Here is a 16,445-nt window from a genome sequence, read left to right on the forward strand (position 1 = left end):
AAGCAGCGTGGTTCAGCGGAAAGAGCACGGGCTTTGGAGTCAGAGGTCATGGGTTCGAATCCCAGCCCCGCCACATGTTTGCCGTGTGACCTTGGGCAAGTCTCAACTTCTCTGAGCCTCAGTTACCTCATCTGTAAAATGGGGATTAAGACTGTGAGCCCCACATGGGACAACTTGATCACACTGTATCCTCCCCAGCGCTTAGAACAGTGCTTTGAACATAGTAAGCGCTTAACAAATGCCATCATCATTATTATTATGATGATGAAGGTAGGGAGAGTCTGTGCTCTGCTGACCACTAATTTTTCAGGTTAGTTGATTGCCTCATATAATTATCCCATAGCCTTGTCTCTAATGCCAATCTTCTCACTGTACCTCAATCTCATCTATCTTGCCAACCATCCCTCGCCCACTTCCTTCCTCCGGCCCGGGTCGCCCTCCCTCCTCCTCTCAAGGCCTCAGCTCCCTAATCTGTAAAATGGGGATGAAGACTGTGAGGCACACGTGGAACAAGGGACTGTGTCCAACCTGATTAACTTCTATGTACCCCGGCGCTTAGAACAGTGCTTGGCACAAAGTGCTTAACAAGTACCATAATTATTATTATATTCTACAATTACTCTCCCCCACCTTCAAACTGTCTCCTCCAAGAGGCCTTCCCTGACTTAAGCCCTCTTCTCCCGCTCCTTTCTGCATCATCCCAACTCGCTCTCTTCTTTCATTTCCCCTCCCAGCCCCACACCACTTACATCCATATTTGCCATTGATTTATTTACATTAATGTCTGTCTTGCCCTTTAGACTGTAAGCTCGCTGTGGGCAGGGAAGGCGTCTGTTATACTGTACTCTCCAAAGTGCTTAATACGGTGCTCTGTACTCAGAAATCGCTCAACAAATATGACTGACTGACTCAGAGTAACCCCAGCACTTAGAACTGTGCTTGGTACATAATAAGCGCTTAATGAATACCACAATTATCACATTTTTTGAGTACCCCCAGACAGCTTGTATTGTGTTATGCCAAATCAAGGAATATGTAAATCGTGAAACTTCTATTAGCTATTTAAATAGCTTTGGTTCAGTGGCTCCTGTGCGTTTGTCTAGGCTTATTCTGCGATACTTGTCTCCAATCAATCAACCAATCAATCAATCAAGGGTATTGAGCGCTTGCTATATGCAGAACACTGTACTAAGCCCTGGGAAGAGGACAATATATCCCAATAAGGAGACCTGTTCCCTGCCCATTACAAGCTTCCAGTCTAGAGAGGGAGACAGACGCTAATAGAAATAAGTAGTCTCTATAGTAAAATAGTAGCATACCACCATAACCACCGTGTCCAAATACTCTGTACAGATAAATATTCCAATAATCGAAGCCAATAGGTTGAGGTCACTGATCAAAAAACACCACTGGTCAGCTGTGTGACTTCGGGCAAGTCACTTAACTTCTCTGGGCCTCCGTTACCTCATCTGTAAAATGGGGATTAAGACTGGGAGCCCCCCGTGGGACAACTTGATCACCTTGTAACTTCCCCAGCGTTCAGAACAGTGCTTTGCACATAGGAAGCGCTTAATAAATGCCATTATTATTATTATGGGTTCAAATTTTCCAGTTTTATTATTGGGAGGGTTCTGAGGCACGGGATATAGTGTAAAACTTTTCCCGACCACTTCAACATCAACAGAAGCAGCGTGGCCTAGTGGAGAGACCACGGGCCTCGGAGTCAGAGGACCTGGGTTCTAATCCTGGCCCTGCGACCTTGGTCAAGTCGCTTAACTTCTCTGTGTCTCAGTTTCCCCAACTGTCAAATGGGGATTCAATCCTACCCGCCCTTACACACAGTGTGTGCCTCTTGTGGGGCAGGGACTGTGAACAGCCTAAAAAAACTTGTATCTTCTCCAGCTCTTAGAACAGTGTTTGACACATAGTAATCACTTAACAAAGACCATAATACAACAGAATTAAAGCAGATAATAATAATAATAATAATAATGGCATTTATTAAGCGCTTACTATGTGCCAGATCCTACTGAAAGCCAGAAACTATGGTCTTTGACCTAGAAAAGTGTCCCTAATTCACATCAGCGCTTAATACATTGCTCTCCACACACAGTAAGGGTTTACTGAATAGTACTACCGCTCCTATCAGTATAATCCTAGAAGCAGAAAACTGCTGAATTAACACTGAGACGTTTATTGAGGATGAGGAAAAACAAAGTAGCAAAGGCCCACACCCTTAAAGAAGTTAGGTTATCATAAAATAAACCAGTTGGCAAGAGCCACTTCAGATGAATGCAATTAGAAGCCACACTTCTTCGCTCCTCTAGTGCTAACCTTCAAACTGAACCTTCATCTTGCCCATCTGGCCCACATCCCGCATCCGGCCTGGAATGCCCTCCCTCCTCGGATCCAACCGACAATTCTTCCCTGCCCCCCTTCAAAGCCCTATTATTGAAGGCCCATCTCCTCCCAGAGGCCTTCCCTGACTGCGCCCTCCTTTCCCCTTCTCCCACTCCTTTCTGCATCACCCTGACTTGTTCCCTTTATTCATCCCCTAAATGTGAGCCTGCTGTTGGTTAGGGACCGTCTCTATATGTTGCCAACTTGTACTTCCCAAGCGCTTAGTACAATGCTCTGCACACAGTAAGCGCTCAATAAATACGACTGAATGAATGAATGAATCCCCCCTCTCAGCCCCATAGCACTTATGTCCCTATCTGTCATTTATTTATATTAATATCTGTCTCCCTTCTCTAAACTGCAAGCAGAATATGCGTCTGTTCTATTGTTCTATTACCCTCTCCCAAGCGCTTAGTACAGTGCTCTGAACACTGTAAATGCCTCCATAAATACGGTTGACCGACGGACGAAAATTTGAGAAGCAGCGTGGCTCAGTGGAAAGAGCCCGGGCTCTGGAGTCAGAGGTCAGGGGTTCAAATCCCGGCTCCGCCAATTGTCAGCTGTGAGACTTTGGGCAAGTCACTGAACTTCTCTGGGCCTCAGTGACCTCATCTGCAAAATGGGGATTAAGACTGTGAGCCCCCCATGGGACAACCTGATCACCTTGTAACCTCCCCAGCAGTTAGAACAGTGCTTTGCACACAGAAAGCGCTTAATAAATGCCATTATTATTATTATTATTATGTTTGTACATACTTATTACTCTATTTATCTTACTTGTACATATCTATTCTATTTATTTTATTTTGTTAGTATGCTTGGTTTTGTTCTCTGTCTCCCCCTTTTAGACTGTGAGCCCACTGTTGGGTAGGGACTGTCTCTATATGTTGCCAACTTGGACTTCCCAAGCGCTTAGTACAGTGCTCTGCACACAGTAAGCGCTCAATAAATACGATTGATGATGATGATGATGACTATTATTATTGAGGGGCAGTTTTTTCCACCTGAAATTGACCAATCAATGGTATTTATCAAGCACTTACTGTGAGCAGAGCACTGTACTAAGCTCCTGGGGGAGTACAATGCAACAGAGATAACAGACACATTCCCTGCCCATGGTGACCTTAGAGTCGAAACGGGGAGACAAACGTTAATAGGAATACAAAATTTAGAGTACGGGAGTTGAAAAATTTCCTGGACCTCTAGAAGCCAGGAGTCCTCCTGGAGCTCCGTGATAATAATAATGGCATTTATTAAGCGCTTACTATGTGCAAAGCACTGTTTTAAGCGCTGGGGGGGGGATACAAGGTGATCAGGTTGTCCCACGTGGGGCTCACAGTTTTAATCCCCATTGTAACTGAGGCCCAGAGAAGTGAAGTGACTCGCCCAAAGTCACACAGCTGACAAGTGGCGGAGCCGGAATTAGAACCCATGACCTCTGGCTCCCAAGTCCGCGCTCTTTCCACTGAGCCACGCTGCTTGATGACTCTGACCTTACCATCCCCAGGGTGGGTCGGATGAACCAAGTAGCCGAATCTGGAACGGGGGTAAGCTGTGTTATTAGTCGCCAGCAGAGAAGATACTGTTTTAACGGGAAATGCTCTCAGCAGGCTGCTAAACCCAGCGGGTGACCCGCCACCTTCACAGAATGGTTAATGGCAGCCCCAAATCAAGACTATATTAGCAAAATCAAGTTCGCAGATAATAACAGTGGTGTTTGGGTAAACGCTTACTATGTGCTAAGCACCGTTCCAAGCGCTGGGGTAGATAAAGCGTAAGCAGGGTGTCCCACTTGGGGCTCACACTTTTAATCCCCATTTTACAGACGAGGCCACTGAGGCACAGAGAAGTTACGAGACTTGCCCAAGGTCACACAGCAGACAAGTGGCGGAGGAGGGATTGGAACCCATATCCTCTGACTCACTAGCCTGTGCTCTTTCCACTAAGCCACCTTGCTTCTCTTAATAATAGTATTTGTGAAGCGCTTACTATGTGCCAAGCACGGGGGTAGACACAAGGTAAGCAGGTTGTCCCAGGTGGGGCTCACAGTCTTCAACCCCATTTTACATATGAGGTAACTGAGGCCCGGAGAAGTTAAGCGACTTGCCCGAAGTCACACAACTGACAGGTGGCAGAGCAGGGATTCGAACCCACGACCTCTGACTCACAAGCTTGTTCCACTAAGTCACTAACTGAATCTAGAATCACTGAATCACTAACTGAATTCAGAGATGACAAATAATAATAATAATGATGGCATTTGTTAAACGCTTACTATGTGCAAAGCACTGTTCTAAGCGCTGGGGAGGTAACAAGGTGATCAGGTTGCCCTACAGGGGGCTCACAGTCTTAATTTCCATTTTACAGATGAGGTAACAGGCACAGAGAAGTGAAGTAACTTGTCCAAAGTCACACAGCTGACAATTGGCGGAGTGGGATTTGAACCCATGACCTCTGACTCCAAAGCCCGGGCTCTTTCCACTGGGCCACGCTGCTTCTCAATGCGCAGGCTACTGACTTGAAGCAAAGGATACAGGGCAGTAGCTGTCTGAATGGAGGAAAAGGGGATTTCTGGCCACGGGAGTACAAGATCTGGGGATCCGAAAACAATTAAAATCAGGGTATTTGAAACTCTTCCTCTCAACAGTTTCCTTAGAAGCCTTCTGCTAATCTTCTATCTTAAAAAGAAAATTAACCTATCCCTTTATTAAAAAGGATCAAACGGTGAACCGTAAAACCCAAGATAAATATTTGTAATAATTTAGTTAAGAACCAGAATTCACACACCAAAGTTTGGGATTAAATAAGAGGCAAACCGTTACGGCACTAAGATACTTTAGAGGGTTGTTTCACAGGGTATACTTTCCTGGATCGTTTCAAATTTCCTGTCAAGTTCGCCATTGCAGAAATATGCTACAAAATTCCCAACTCAATCAATCGGATTTATTGAGCGCTTACTGTTTTCAGAGCACTGTAGTAAGCGCTTGGGAAAAAATGCTGTAACAATAAATGGACACATTCCCTGCCCACAGTGAGTTTACAGTCTTGGGGGTGGGGGGAGACAGACATTAATAATAATAATAATGGCGCTTGTCATCTGTGTGACTTTGGGCAAGTCACTTAACTTCTCTGAGCCTCAGTTCCCTCATCTGTAAAATGGGGATTAAGAATGTGAGCCCCACGCGGGACAATCTGATCACCTTGAATTCAACCCAGCACTTAGAACAGTGGCTTGGCACATAGTAAGCGCCTAACAAATGCAGTATTATTATTACTTGCTTACTATCAATCACTCGTATTTATTGAGCGCTTATTGTGTGCAGAGCATTTTACTAAGCGTTTGGGAAGTCCAAGTTGGCAACATATAGAGACGGTCCCTACCCAACAGCGGCTCACAGTCTAGTTACTACTATGTGCCAAGCACTGTTCTAAGTGTGGAATTCATCTAAATAAAAAAAATTACAGATATGGACATAATGGCTGAGGGGCTGAGAGGGGAGATAAGTAAGTCTAAGTCTTTTAGACCGTGAGCCCACTGTTGGGTAGGGACTGTCTCTATATTAATCAATCAATCGTATTTATTGAGCGCCTACTGTGTGCAGAGCACTGTACTAAGCGCTTGGGAAGTCCAAGTTGGCAACGTATAGAGACGGTCCCTAAACAACAGCGGACTCACAGTCTAGTTATTACTATGTGCCAAGCACTGTTCTAAGCGTGGAATTCATCTAAATAAAAAAAATTACAGATATGGGCATCATAGCTGAGGGGCTGAGAGGGGAGATAAGTAAGTCTAAGTCTTTTAGACCGTGAGCCCACTGTTGGGTAGGGACTGTCTCTCTATGTTGCCAACTTGGACTTCCCAAGCGCTTAGTCCAGTGCTCTGCACACAGTAAGCGCTCAATAAATACGATTGATTGATTAAAAGGAGAAAGTCGGGGTGACACAGAAGGAAGTGGTAGAAAAGGAAAAGAAAGTTTAGTATCTTGGAGCTGTGCCTTCAGTAAGGCTTTGAAGGAGGGGAAGAGTCACTGTCTTTCTCACTCAGGCCGCCGAGACGGTTCTAGTGCGCAAACTAGACTTCTGTCGCTCTCTCCGATAGCTTATTCTTTAAGCAAATGAACGGGGAATGAGAAAAGAGGGAGTGAGGGTGGGGACGAGGGGAAAAAACGCTTCCCACAATGTTCAGGCTTTGGTCGCGGTGATGCCTGCTGGCCGTTTCCCAAAGCGTGCGGGTCTCCAAAATCGTCGGGCAGAGGCAAGTTATGTAACGAAAGCAAATACCATCTGTCCGGGCAAGGATAGATGGCACTCGGGAATCTCGGCATATTGTGATTATTACTCGATCCCCGTGAACTGACGCCGAGGCTACTCTCAAAGGCAGGGCCGAGGCGTTTCTATGGACTTGGGTGGTGTGACACTCTGAGGGATTCTTCTAGACTGGGAGCCCGCTGTTGGGTGGGGACCGTCTCCATATGTTGCCAACTTGGACTTCCCAAGCGCTTAGTACAGTGCTCCGCACACAGTAAGCGCTCAATAAATACGACTGAAGGAATGAGGGAGGCGGCCGAAAGCAGAGAGGAGAAATAATAATAATGATAGCATTTATTAAGGGCTTACTATGTGCCAAGCACTGTTCTAAGAACTGGGAACGTTACCAGGTGATGAGGTTGACTCACATAGAGCTCGCAGTCTTAATCCCCATTTTACAGACGAGGGAACTGGGGCCCAGAGAAGTGAAGTGACTTGCCCAAAGTCACACAGCTGACAAGTGGTGGAGCCAGGATTTGAACCCATGACCTCTGACTCCAAAGCCCGGGCTCTTTTCACTGAGGCACGCTGCTTCATATAATAATAATAATGGTCTTTGTTAAGCGCTTACTACGTGCCAAGCACTGCTCTAAACGCTGGGGGGATACAAGGTGATCAGGTTGTCCCACGTGGGGCTCACAATCTTCACCCCCATTTTCCAGATGAGGTCACCGAGGCCCAGAGAAGTGACGTGACTTGCCCAAAGTCACCCAGCCGATAAGTGGCGGAGCCGGGATTGGAACCCATGACCTCTGACTCCCAAGCCCGGGCTCTTTCACCATCATCATCAATCGTATTTATTGAGCGCTTACTGTGTGCAGAGCACTGTACTAAGCGCTTGGGAAGTACAAGTTGGCAACATATAGAGACAGTCCCTACCCAACAGTGGGCTCACAGTCTAAAAGGGGGAGACAGAAAACAAAACCAAACATACTAACAAAATAAAATAAATAGAATAGATATGTACAAGTAAAATAAATAAATAATTTCCACTGAGCCACGCTGCTTCTCTAATGGGGCTTGTTTTTTAATTACTGCAAAATTAGACGGGTGTGGCGTTTCTTCAAGATTCGATCTCTTAATATTATAACTGGCTCAAACGCGACCTCTGACTTCATTCATTCATTCAACCGTATTTATTGAGCGCTTACTGTGTGCAGAGCACTGTACTAAGCGACTTCCTGATCCCTTTTAAATTCCCACTCTCTGCAAGCTGCTCGAGTCGTCCCACCCGCCATCAAGTGCTCTCGCGTTCGGAGAAAGAAGGCAATTCAAACTCGGGTCACGGGCCTTATTGGAAAAACAAAAATCAAAAGCGGCAAAGCAGAATGACATTCTCTTATAATATTCAGCATTTATGAAGCGTTTACTAGGTGCTAAGCACTGGGGTAGATAGAATATAATGAGATCGGACAGCCTCCTGTTCTACAAAGGGTTTGCGATCTAAAGGGAAAGGGAGGACAGATATTTAGCCCCCGTTTCACAGATGGATAAACTGAGGCACAAAGAAGCCAAATCACTTGCCCAAGGTCACACAGCCAGCAAGCGGCAGAGGCAGGATTGGAACCCAGGTCTTCTGATAACCTCTCCCCCCTCTCCCCCTCCACCTTACCTCCTTCCCCTCCCCACAGCACCTGTATATTTGTATATATGTTTGTACGGATTTATTACTCTATTTATTTATTTCATTTGTACATATTTATTCTATTTATTTTATTTTGTTAATAAGTTTTGTTCTCTGTCTCCCCCTTCTAGACTGTGAGCCCACTGTTGGGTAGGGACCTATTCTATTTATTTTATTTTGTTAATAAGTTTCGTTCTCTGTCTCCCCCTTCTAGACTGCGAGCCCACTGTTGGGTAGGGACCGTCTCTATATGTTGCCAACTTGTACTTCCCAAGCGCTTAGTACAGTGCTCTGCACACAGTAAGCGCTCAATAAATACGACTGAATGAGTGAATGAATGAAGTCTGGGCTCTTCCCACTAGGTCCCGCTGCTTCTCAAACTTTGCGTGTCCTTATTTGACCACCTAAAATGAAATCAGGCCTTCAAACACCATAAATTTTAGCATTTCAAGTAAGGCTCTTCAAAACGATGGTCCTCCTGGGGGCTGTAAGGCCCGGTTTTTAGCCATTCAGAAGTTGGTGTTGGGCCATTAAAAAGAAAAAAAAAAATTCACGGGAGCTGAATTCTATCGATCAATCCATTAAAAAAAAAAATCGCAGGCGCTGCATTTGTCAGCATCCATTATTCATTTCAGATGTCAGGATTTGCAAATATTTGAGCACGGGAAGATACTAATTACCTAACTATTGTCTGCATAAAGTTTCCACAGAGAACTTAAAAGAAACTCAAAACCAGGAAGTTTACAGCAATATCGATCCATTATCCATCGGTCCGTCACGTACTGCATGATTTACTGCCAGGAATACCCCGAACTGCTTTTGACTGTGGTTGCTAAAAATCTAGCATCTCTGTATATGTCCAACTACGACGGGATGCTTCGGGTTTTTGTTTTGGTTTTTTTTTCCACTTAAGATTCTCCCTCCCCTCCACAAGTCCCAAAGTACAAAATCTCGGTAAATGCATGGGTTAGTTTGGTTTTTTGGCGTATTTTTTTTTTTCCACCTTGCTTAAGAGAGCAACTTTTACCTACCTCCTACTGCGGATTCCCGAAGCTTCGTGTCTCCACTTTCCTGAGGGGAACAAAAACATGTAACTTTCAGTTTGACGATAAGCCTTTATATCTATATCTTCATCATCATCAATCGTATTTATTGAGCGCTTACTGTGTGCAGAGCACTGTACTAAGCGCTTGGGAAGTACAAATTGGCAACATATAGAGACAGTCCCTACCCAACAGTGGGCTCACAGTCTTTATATCTTTGGAGAAGCAGTGTGGCTCAGTGGAAAGAGTACAGGGTTTGGAGTCCGAGTTCATGGGTTCAAATCCCGGCTCCGCCAACTGTCAGCTGTGTGACTCTGGGCAAGTCACTTAACTTCTCTGTGTCTCAGTTCCCTCATCTGTAAAATGGGGATGAAGACTGTGAGCCCCCCGTGGGACAACCTCATCACCTTGTAATCTCCCCAGGGCTTAGAACAGTGCCTGTATATATGTTTGTACATATTCATTACTCTATTTATTTATTCATTTATTCTACTTGTCCATATCTATTCTATTTTATTTTGTTAATATGTTTGGTTTTGTTCTCTGTCACCCCCTTCTAGACTGTGAGCCCACTGTTGGGTAGGGGCCGTCTCTATATGTTGCCAACTTGGACTTCCCAAGCGCTTAGTCCAGTGCTCTGCACACAGTAAGCGCTCAATAAATACGATTGATTGATTGATTGATTGCTTTGCACATGGTAAGCGCTTAATAAATGCCATCATTATTATTATTATTACCTAACAACCACCACTCTCAGAACTTCAGCTGAACGGGCCCAATTAAAAATCACCTCAAATCTCTTAACCTCTGGCCCGCCTTTGAGAGGCTTCTAGACTGTGAGCCCATTGTTGGGTAGGGAGGCAATCCAAAATAGAGAAATAGAATGATAGCTATAGACACATCATTAATAAAATAGAGTGGTAAATGTGTACAAATATAGAAACCAGTGCTATGGGGAAGGGAAAGGCGATCCAAAATAGAGAAACAGAATGACAGCTATAGACACAGCATTCATAAAATAAACAGAATAATAAATATGTACTAATCAGAGTAATAAATGTGTACATATATACACAAGTGCTGTGGGGAGGGGAAATAGGGAGGGCAGAGGGAAGGGGGGTGGGGGGGCGCGATCCAAAATAGAGAAATAGAATGACAGCTATAGCCACATCATTAATAAAATAGAGTGGTAAATGTGCACAAATAAAATGAATAAAGCAAAAAATGTGTACAGACATAGGCACCAGTGCTGTGGGGAGGGGAAGGGTGATCCAAAATAGAGAAACAGAATGATAGCTGTAGACACAGAATTCATAAAATTAACAGAATAATAAATATGTGCAAATCAAACAGAGTAATAAATGTGTACAAATAGCCAGAAGTGCTGTGGGGAGGGGAAGGGGGGAGGACAGAGGGGAGGGGCGATCCAAAATAGGGAAACAGAATGACAGCTATAGACACAGCATTCATAAAATAAACAGAATAATAAATATGTACAAATCAAACAGAGTAATAAATGTGTACAAATGGCCAGAAGTGCTGTGGGGAGGGGAAAGGGGGGAGGGCAGAGGGGAGGGGCGATCCAAAATAGAGAAATAGAATGATACCTATAGTCACAGTGTTCATAAAATAAACAGAATAATAAATATGTACAAATCAGAGTAATAAATGTGTACAAATATAGACACCAGTCCTGTGGTGAGGGGAAGGGCGATCCAAAATAGAGAAAATAGAATGACAGCTATAGACACAGCATTCATAAAATAAACAGAATAATATGTACAAATCAGAGTAATAAATGTGTACAAATAGCCAGAAGTGCTGTGGGGAGGGGAAAGGGGGGAGGGCAAAGGGGAGGGGCCATCCAAAATAGAGAAATAGAATGATAGCTATAGACACAGCATTCATAAAATAAACAGAATAATAAATATGTACAAATCAAACAGAGTAATACATGTGTACAAATAGCCAGAAGTGCTGTGGAGAGGGGAAAGGGGAGAGGGGCAATCCAAAATAGAGAAGTAGGATGATACCTATAGTCACAGCATTCATAAAATAAACAGAATAATAAATATGTACAAACACAGTAATAAATGTGTGCAAATAGACACAAGTGCTGTGGGGAGGGGAAAGGGGGGAGGGCAGAGGGGAGGGCCGATCCAAAATAGAGAAATAGAATGATACCTATAGTCACAGCATCCATAAAATAAACAGAATAATAAATATGTACAAATCAGAGTAATAAATGTGTACAAATAGACACCAGTGCTGTGGGGAGGGGAAAGGGGGGATCCAAAATAGAGAAATAGAATGATACCTATAGTCACAGCACTCATAAACAGAATAATGAATATGTACAAATCAAACAGAGTAATAAATGTGTGCAAATCCAGACACCAGTGCTGTGGGGAGGGGAAGGGCGATCCAAAATAGAGAAAACAGAATGATAGCTATAGACCCAGCGTTCATAAAATAAACAGAATAATAGATATGTACAAATCAAACAGAGTAATAAATGTGTATAAAAAGCCAGAAGTGCTGTGGGGAGGGGAAAGGGGGGAGAGGCGATCCAAAATAGAGAAACAGAATAATAGCTATAGACACAGCATTAACAAAATCTGTACGAGTAAAATAAATAGAGTAATAAATCTGTACAAACATATAGACAGGTGCTGTGGGGAGGGGAAGGAGGTAGGGCGGAGGGGATGGGGAGGAAGAGAGGAAAAAGGGGAAGGCTTCTTGGAGGAGGTGAGCTCTCAGGAGGGCTTTAATAATAATAATGATGATGGCATTTATTAAGTGCTTACTATGTGCAAAGCACTGTTCTAAGCGCTGGGCACTGTGGCTCTGAAGGGAGGAAGGGGTGCGGGAGGTCAGTCCGGCCCGGACCCAGGTACGCGGAGCATTATTATTATTATTATTATTAGAACAGTGCTTGGCACATAATAAAGGATTAACGAACGCCGTCACTATTATTATTATAATTATTATGTGCCAAGCCCTGTTGCAAGCGCTGGGTTCGAATCCTGCCCCTGCCAACCGTCAGCTGTGTGACTTTGGGCAAGTCACTTAACTTCTCTGGGTCTCAGTTCCCTCATCTGGAAAATTCATTCAATCGTATCTACTGAGCTCTTACTATGTGCAAAGCACTGTTCTAAGCGCTGGGGGGGATACAAGGGGATCAGGTGGTCTCACGTGGGGCTCGCGGTCTTAATCCCCATTTTCCAGATGAGGGAACTGAGGCCCAGAGAAGTGAAGTGACTTGCCCAAAGTCACAAGGCTGACAATTGGCAGACCCGGGATTCGAACCCATGACCTCGGACTCCAAAGCCCGGGCTCTTCCCACTGAGCCACGCCGCTTCTCTGAAAATGGGGACGAAGACTACGAGCCCCCTGTGGGACAACCTGATCACCTCCACATAGTAGACGCTTAATAAAAGCCATCATTATTATTATTATTCTTAGACCAGTGCTCGGCACATAGTAGGCGCTTAACAAATGCCATCACTATTATTATTAGAACAGTGCTTGGCACCTAGTAAGCGCTTAACAAATGCCATTATTATTATAATTATTACGATTATTATTAGAACAGTGCTTGGCACATAGTAAACGTTTAAAAATGCAATTATTATTATTATTATTAGAACAGTGCTTAGCACATAGTAAGCACTTAACAAATGCCATCATTATTGTTATTATTATTAGAACAGTGCTTGGCACATAGTAAGCACTTAACAAATGCCATCACTATTATTATTAGAACAGTGCTTGGCACACAGTAAGCGCTTAACAAATGCCATGATTATTATTATTATTATTATTAGAACAGTGCTCAGCACATAAAAGGTGCTTAACAACTGCCATCACTATTATTATTAGAACAGTGCTTGGCACATAGTGAGCGCTTAACAAATGCCATCACTATTCTTCTTCTTATTATTATTATTAGAACAGTGCTCGGCACATAAAAGGCGCTTAACAAATGCCATCACTATTATTATTAGAACAGTGCTTGGCACATAGTAAGCGCTTAACAAATATCAATATTATTATTATTATTATTATTATTATTAGAACAGTGCTCGGCACATAGTAGGCGCTTAAATGTCATCACTATTATTATTAGAACAGTACTTGGCACATAGTAAGCGCTTAACAAATGCCATTATTATTATTATTATCATTAGAACAGTGCTCGGCACATAAAAGGCGCTTAACAAATACCATCATCATCATTAGAACAGTGCTTGGCACATAGTAAGCGCTTAGCAAATGTCATTATTATTATTATTAGAACAGTGCTCGGCACATAGTAGGAGCTTAACAAATGCCATCACTACTATTATTAGAACAGTGCTTGGCACATAGTAAGCGCTTAGCAAATGCCATTATTATTATTATTAGAACAGTGCTCGGCACATAAAAGGCGCTTAACAAATGTCATCACTATTATTATTAGAACAGTGCTTGGCACATAGTGAGCGCTTAACAAATGTCATTATTATTATTATTATTAGAACAGTGCTCGGCACATAGTAGGCGCTTAACAAATGTCATCACTATTATTATTAGAACAGTGCCCGGCACATAGTAAGCGCTTAACAAATGTCATTATTATTATTATTATTATTATTATCATTAGAACAGTGCTCGGCACATAAAAGGCGCTTAACAAATGCCATCATCATTATTATTAGAACAGTGCTTGGCACATAGTAAGCGCTTAGCAAATGCCATCATTACTATTATTATTATTAGAACAGTGCTTGGCACATAGTAAGCGTTTAGCAAATGCCATCACTATTCATCTTCTTCTGATTATTATTAGAACAGTGCTCGGCACATAAAAGGCGCTTAACAAATGCCATCTACTATTATTATTAGAACAGTGCTTGGCACCTAGTAAGTGCTTAACAAATGCCATTATTATTATTATTATTAGAACAGTGCTGGGCACATAGTAGGCGCTTAACAAATGCCATCACTATTATTATTAGAACAGTGCTTGGCACATACTAGGCGCTTAACAAATGCCATTATTATTATTATTATTATTATTAGAACAGTGCTCGGCACATAGTAAGCACTTAACAAATATGCCATCATTATTACTATTATTATTATTAGAACAGTGCTTGACACATAGTAAGCGCTTAACAAATGCTATTATTATTATTATTATTATTATTATTAGAACAGTGCTCGGCACATAGTAAGCACTTAACAAATATGCCATCATTATTACTATTATTATTATTAGAACAGTGCTTGACACATAGTAAGCGCTTAACAAATGCTATTATCATTATTATTATTATTATTATTAGAACAGTGCTTGGCACGTAGTGAGTGCTTAGCAAATGCCATTATTATTATTATTATTATTAGAACAGTACTCGGCACATAGTAAGCGTTTAGCAAATGCCATCACTATTCTTCTTCTTATTATTATTATTAGAACAGTGCTCGGCACATAAAAGGCGCTTAACAAATGCCATCTACTATTATTATTAGAACAGTGCTTGGCACCTAGTAAGCGCTTAACAAATGCCATTATTATTATTATTATTATTATTAGAACAGTGCTGGGCACATAGTAGGCGCTTAACAAATGCCATCACTATTATTATTAGAACAGTGCTTGGCACATACTAGGCGCTTAACAAATGCCATTATTATTATTATTATTATTATTATTATTATTATTAGAACAGTGCTCGGCACATAGTAAGCGCTTAACAAATATGCCATCATTATTACTATTATTATTATTAGAACAGTGCTTGACACATAGTAAGCGCTTAACAAATGCTATTATTATTATTATTAGAACAGTGCTTGGCACGTAGTGAGTGCTTAGCAAATGCCATTATTATTATTATTAGAACAGTACTCGGCACATAGTAAGCGTTTAGCAAATGCCATCACTATTCTTCTTCTTATTATTATTATTAGAACAGTGCTCGGCACATAATAGGCGCTTAACAAATGCCATCTACTATTATTATTAGAACAGTGCTTGGCACCTAGTAAGCGCTTAACAAATGCCATTATTATTATTAATAATAATAATTAGCGTGGCTCAGTGGAAAAAGCCCGGGCTTTGGAGTCAGAGGTCATGGGTTCAAATCCCGGCTCCGCCACTTGTCAGCTGTGTGACTTTGGGCCAGTCACTTGACTTCTCTGGGCCTCAGTTCCCTCATCTGTAAAATGGGGATGAAGACTGGGAGCCCCACGTGGGACAACCTGATCACCTTGTAAATTCCCCAGCGCTTAGAACAGTGCTGTGCACATAGTAAGCGCTTAATAAATGCCATTATTATTATTATTATTATTAGAACAGTGCTGGGCACATAGTAGGCGCTTAACAAATGCCATCACTATTATTATTAGAACAGTGCTTGGCACATACTAGGCGCTTAGCAAATGCCATTATTATTATTATTATTATTATTACTATTATTAGAACAGTGCTCGGCACATAGCAGGCGCTTAGCAAATACCATTATTATTATTATTATTAGAACAGTGCTCGGCACATAAAAGGCGCTTAACAAATGCCATCATTATTATTATTATTATTATTGTTATTAGAACAATGCTTGGCACATAGTAAGCACTTAACAAATGCCATAATAATAATAATAATAATAATAATTAAAACGGCCACCTCGTCATCCTACCTGTCCTCCGCCTCCTCCTCCTCTGCCGTCTCCTCAGCCGCCCGCCTCCTCCTCCTCCTCCCGCCGGCCGCCCGCAGCCCAACAACGCGCTCGCCCATTGGCCGGCTCCACCCCCCAACACCGCGCGCCCCCATTGGCCGTCTCCACCCCCCAACAACGCGCCCCCCCATTGGCCGTCCCCCCAGCAACGCGCGCCCCCATTGGCCGCCCCGCTGTGCCACCCGCAAAACGCTCCGCCCCCGCCCGGTTTCCCCCTCAACCGTCCCTCCGGAGCCCGGACCCGCCGGCGCCAGGGAAGGTGCTGTCATCGCGATCCGTTATGGCCCCGTCGGGGGTCGCGGGGAGGAAGGGGAAGGGGGGAAGAGGGGGAGGGAAGGCAGACGC

General features: G+C 43.0%; 1 protein-coding gene across 4 annotated transcripts in view; it reads right to left on the minus strand.

Annotated features, from left to right (window-relative positions):
• The window catches only part of FAM126B (family with sequence similarity 126 member B), a 112,337-nt gene extending 96,234 nt beyond the window's left edge, over window positions 1-16,103 (minus strand). For 3 of the 4 annotated variants that reach the window (XM_038748837.1, XM_038748838.1, XM_038748835.1), the window contains exons 1-2: window positions 16,062-16,103; window positions 9,364-9,403 (exon numbers count right to left, since the gene is read on the minus strand). The gene's annotated coding sequence lies outside the window, so the exon portion shown is untranslated. Of the gene's footprint in view, window positions 1-9,363; window positions 9,404-16,061 lie in introns of those variants that run through there. The other variant, XM_038748836.1, reaches the window with a different exon arrangement.
• Between the last annotated feature and the right edge of the window lie 342 nt (window positions 16,104-16,445).

The sequence above is a fragment of the Tachyglossus aculeatus genome, chromosome 7, assembly GCF_015852505.1.
Source record: "Tachyglossus aculeatus isolate mTacAcu1 chromosome 7, mTacAcu1.pri, whole genome shotgun sequence".
NCBI classification, from domain to species: Eukaryota; Metazoa; Chordata; class Mammalia; order Monotremata; family Tachyglossidae; genus Tachyglossus; species Tachyglossus aculeatus.